Source organism: Musa acuminata, chromosome BXJ2-5 (genome assembly GCF_036884655.1).
Source record: "Musa acuminata AAA Group cultivar baxijiao chromosome BXJ2-5, Cavendish_Baxijiao_AAA, whole genome shotgun sequence".
NCBI classification, from domain to species: Eukaryota; Viridiplantae; Streptophyta; class Magnoliopsida; order Zingiberales; family Musaceae; genus Musa; species Musa acuminata.
In genome coordinates this window covers 40,283,541-40,289,540 of record NC_088342.1, presented here as the reverse complement: position 1 = coordinate 40,289,540, position 6,000 = coordinate 40,283,541, and positions in this window count along the sequence as shown.

Genomic DNA, 6,000 nt, shown 5'->3' with positions numbered 1-6,000 from the left:
TAAGATAAGTGATTAGAAGAGTTCCTCTTATTAAGATCATCTTCTAAAGAATCCGACTATAAGTGGACTTCCTTTCTATTAGTTGATAATCATAATCAGAATTTAATAAAAATTATAATATATATTATCCAATTAAATAGGACTACATAATCTAACATTCTTTTACCTAGCCTATTAATTGATAAAATATAAAAAAATAAAAATAAAAATAAATAAATAAAATTTTATTTAAAAATAATTTTTCTTATTGTGTTCTAAAAGTTTTTAAAAGTATTTTATACATGACCATAAATCTTAAAACAAGTCACAAGTTTAATAAGTATAATAATATTTATTAAGTTCGATTACTAACGCGAGTTATAGCAATTGTATGTGACATACTTCATTCCATATACTATAACACTATTAGTCTTTCGTGATGTAATACATAATAATCTCTATAATTTATATTATTAAAATAATTTTGTTCTCACATTCAACTATAATATACATATACATAAATATAATCAGAATATAAAAAATAAATAACTTTAATTAAGTAAAAAAAATATATCAATAATAATATCGAGTTAAATATGTATTATCATATCTTTTATGAGTTTCTCACTAGCTCTATTCTAAGAATATATTTTTTTAATATTTTGGGCTATAAAGTTTTAGTAAATTTATTAATAAACATCAAAGTGACACTTAGATTCACAAATGATACTTATTGTTTATAGACTTTTTCTATAATCACTAAATATTTTATCTCAATATACTTGGAATTACTAGAGCACTTATCATTCTAAAAAAAAATTATTATGGTGTTATCATAAAATATTTTTAAAAGGGTGATAATTAAGTCGATTATACTAAATCCTGAGATGAAATTTCACAACCATAAAACTTGATTTATGACTTTAAAGTATTTCATCAATTTAGCTTCTATTGTTGATGATTTAATAAGTGATTAGTTTATACTCTTTCAAAAAAATTACTTCTCCAACACACGTAAATATAAATCTTGAAGTGGATTTCCGATCGTCGAGGTAATTTACAAAATCAACATCTGAATATCCTATCACTTCTATAATATCCTTCACTTTTGTAATATCCTTTATTTTTTAATTATTTATAATATTCATTATTTTTAATTTTTTAAAATAAGAATTTATTTAATAATTTTTATATTAAATAATTTTATATTAAAAGTTTAGTGCTAAGGACCTAATTATTATTAGAAAATCTGGGGTAACATCACATGCATGGTGAAAAAATAAAAAAAAAGCTTAGAATTTCTCGTAGAAAAAGTTTCTCGTTATCGTGCGAGGATTGGTGCGTAAAAACTCGCAATACCGAAAACTACACGTATGTAAAAGATATATTACTTAGGGAGATCGTATATCCCTGAAAACTTGTAGATCTATTATTTATAATATTCATTATTTTTAATTTTTTAAAATAAGAATTTATTTAATAATTTTTATATTAAATAATTTTATATTAGAAGTTTAGTGCTAAGGACCTTATTATTATTAGGAAATCTAGGGTAACATCACATGCGTGGCGAAAAAATAAAAAAAAAGCTTAGAATTTCTCGTAGAAAAAGTTTCTCGTTATCGTGCAAGGATTGATGCGTAAAAACTCGCAATACCGAAAACTACGCGGATGAAGGAGGTCAACTGTCCTCCTCTCTAGCGATCAAACCCTGCGAAGATGCTTATCAAATCGTTGCACAATCCTCCTTTCCATACGCACAATATGATCTAGCCTATAGGAGGTGGAAGCCAAAAAGGATCTAGCCTATAGCAATTTTGGTTCCCCCCTATTCATAGAGGTCCCTATCAACTAAACCATAATGAATATTGTCTTATTGGGTACTCGATCTCCATCAAACTACCAAAGCCTCTTAGATTAGTGAATCTCTACCCAATAAACTCTTATTGGATTTTATCCACAAGATCTAATAATTCATAGGCTTATTAGATATCCAATAAGATAGGGGCTCCAACGGATATCTCATATATAAACCTCTACTCGTCGTAACACCTACAATATGTATGTGACCCTCTAGGCCTAATATCGAGTTGGCAGTGAGTCATACTTGTCAGAACTCTTTCTGACTCAGTGAATTATTATCTCTATAATAATTCACTCAACTCATCGACTCTGGACATACTAAGCCACTACGTCGTAATCCCCAAATGATACATGAGAATCTAATTTATTAGTCCTATCTATCTTCAGTTACCATATATTTATATTCCATTATCCATCTAATATCCTAGAGACCATATACCAAGCATGGTGCTGTCAGACCTATATGGTTTCTACTCGAGTCTCGCTCTAATCGGATTCTCCTGGAGAACTTTTTTTCTCTCAATCCGAATGACCCTGGCTAGATATTTGTATGACCAACAACATATAGAATATTTCTCTCATAAAATTAAAAGCGGATGATCCTCTATCGACACACAATTACCCTCGTAAGGTTGTCTGCCACTCCCGATGACCAACTATGCTAGATCTGAAACTTCAAAACCTATAAGTTTAGTATCAAAGAGTGGAGTACTCATATAGGACATCCTCAGTATCTTAAGTCTAAGGACCAGATACACCACTAGGATGACGAAATTGCTGTCTGACAATGATATATCATCAACCATCTAGCGTTCTATGAGCAGATTGATTAGTGAACTAATTATCTAATGAGCACCTGTATCCCTAATACCCTCACACGAGCAACCAGCCGCCTCCATCATATGAACGGGTATACGTCACAATAGTCTATCCGGTTATCTCGATATCCTTCTCGAGTAACCTACGATTGAGATTTTTTAGGATATGTGTTTAAAGGTAAATTGGTCTTATTATCGTGATCTCATCATGATCTGATTTTCATTGTATAGATTCATATACATTACAATATATGCAATATACAATATAAAGTGAGAAAATATCAATAATAATAATAATAAGTAAAAAGACTATGTAGCATACCAAATGTGCCATCAATCACGTGATTGGCTTGTTGGGCACCTATAACTAGCAATTATAAATTTTAAAATTTAAATATAATTTATAAAAGATTCATAATAATTTAGTTTAAAAAAAGTAAGAAAATGGAGGGCATGTGTCGCTAACTAAATTAAGAAGTAGTTTGTCACTCAAACTTGTTATATTTTTTACACTGATGACCTTTTTTAATTGCATGCTTATCACATTATCATATTTTATCTTAGCTAAATCTAAATAATTAAAGAAGAAAAATGAGAAAATTTACCAAATTAGAATCTTGCTCTAACCTATCTTAGAAAAATTATTGATAGAAATAATCTTTTGATGTCTTTTATGAATATGAGATGATGAGATCAGATAGTCCTTCTGTTGCATCTTTTTATGATCAATTGAGTGAGATTATCAGAATTCCATAGACTGTTAAATGTGATTTAATAATAATTTCAACAAATAAGAAATGATAAAGCAAGAACATTAAATCAGAATAGATCGGGAATAAAACAATTTAAGGAGCTAAGTTGTTCCTATTTATAATGACGCTAATCCAATGGTGGTAGAATAATGAATGATACGAATAGAGAAAAAAGTTAATATATTAAATTATTCTAATGATCAATAGTTTTTTTTACCACCTTTATATTTGATGGAGAGACTGAATACTAGTGGAGAACAACTAAGAGAATTTTTAAAGTCATATTGAAGCCTATCACTTAGAGGGTACACTTAAAAAAGTTTAATAATAAGTACTTTTCATATTGCATCAAAGATAAAAAAAATGGAGTTCTTAAATATTATCTAAAGAAATTTAACATAGCACAATATGAAGCTAAATTCATTAAACTTTTCAGATTAATGAATCTAGAAATATAAAAAGATTTGAAAGAAGAATAAGGCCAATGATAAGTAAGTAAGATATCGACTTTAAAGCTCCAAACGTATGATAGAGCTATGATAATAAAAAAAAATTTATTGAGGATATTTCGAATATTAGGGGCAATAATAGCAAGATCAAGTTCACAAATAACAAAAATAAGAGAGAATGAATCAAAATTTGATAACAATAGGATTAAGATATCTAGATTTGAAAAGAAAAAGCCACAACAAAAGATTCGTAGTGCTTGAGTTTTACATATTAAATTATAACTAGCATATCAGCAAAAATTATATATATATAAGGTTAGTCAAAATTAAAATGGACTAAAGTCAAAAATTGGTTAAAATTTGACTTCCCCCAAATTCAATCAAATTGACCATCTTTAAATCTTGTCAAGCAATCAAAATATAGGTCAACTCAAAATAGATCTTTGACCAAGTTAGCATTGGTCAAAGAGTCAAAATTGGTCAAGCGATCAAAAATTAAGTTGACCAACTCCAAAAAAATATCAAAGATCAATCCGTTGCCCTAATTTTGGTCAACATAGGATTTTGACCAATCTTAGGTCAAAATTATAGGAATAGCTTGTCAAAACTTAAGGGTGAACTAAAAAAGAAGAAGGTATTTAACCAATTATATCAAAGTGTGCATATGCATAATACCCTCTTGTGCCTCTTCTTTTCTAGGTTTATTTTGCCATTGCACATTATTGATTCGTTGACTACCACCATCGGATGATACACTCAATCATAAGGGTACTTGTGAACCTCTTTGCTGGATTGGTGGCATCCTTGCGACCGTCGACACCATCGTCCAGTGCCCAACCGTGCATGACCATCAAGCGTAGCCACTCAATGACACCAAATAGGACTATTGCCCTATTGCACAGTTATCGCACCACCGATCGCTACCTTTGCTGAGGGACCGCTTTGTCGTGACATCAGAATAGCTTCTCTACTTGTCGCAGCCATCACCTACATGGATGACTTCTACAATATAACAGTCACTTGCTATGCAGCGCTTCTAGTGCTTTCGTCAGCCACTTGCACCACCCTCCATAGAGCCACTACACGCAATAGCAACCTTTAACTACCTCAGTGTTGTGCACCTGAGTGCAGCCACCTCCAGTCGCAATAGTGTATACGACATCTAGCAACACCACACCCCTTGTATCTACCCATAGTAGCCACAACTTCTCATCACAACACCGAACATTATGAGACCATCACCCTCGACAATTGCCAAAACCATCATGAATCGACGCAAGCGATCGAGATTCTACGATTGCAACTTCTTACGATGCCATCGATAGTAATCCATGATACCACCTGCATGGGTAAAGAAATCTTCATCGCCCACAAGCTAATGACGAGGACTAACTAGATAAACAACATAGATTAAATCACATTTCACAAGCGAAAGGCGTAATACAAATAGATCTAAACTTTTATGATATAAGGTATTTATTTTCAAAACAACATGCTACGATGCTAATTATAAGCATAAAATCATAATCATACTATTATGCAAAATAAATTTAATATCATAATCTAAAATCAAATAGTAATAGAACAAGATTAGGATGCATACCTTTTAATGCCCTTTAGAATATCTTTATTTGATTCGTAAAATACACTTCATAGTTTGATTCATAGGACACAACAATAATGATATGCAAAGAGAATTAAACTTATATTCTTCTCTCTTTCTATCCTTCACACAACTGCTATGAATGATGGAATAAGGACTAAAGAAATTGAGAATAGATAAATAATGTCGATCATGTCAATGTCGTATGGTAGTCCAAGAAATCTTATTTATTTATAAGTGGAAACAAAGGATTTATGATAAGTAATCTATTGAGGAATCCTATCATATATAAATTTTTGATTAATCGATAATCATAATTAAACTTTAATTAAAAGTATAATATAATTTATTTAATTAAATAATCCATATAAGCTAAAAGACGACCTATAAGGATGACAACGAGCAAACGTAGAAATGGCAAACGATCACCAGGGCATCACAGTTTCTGCTAATAGTTCTGTCCATAAGAAGCTTAATTAGGATCTAACCTACAGCTTTGAAGAATTCCCATGCAAACAACATGTCCACTTCAAGTT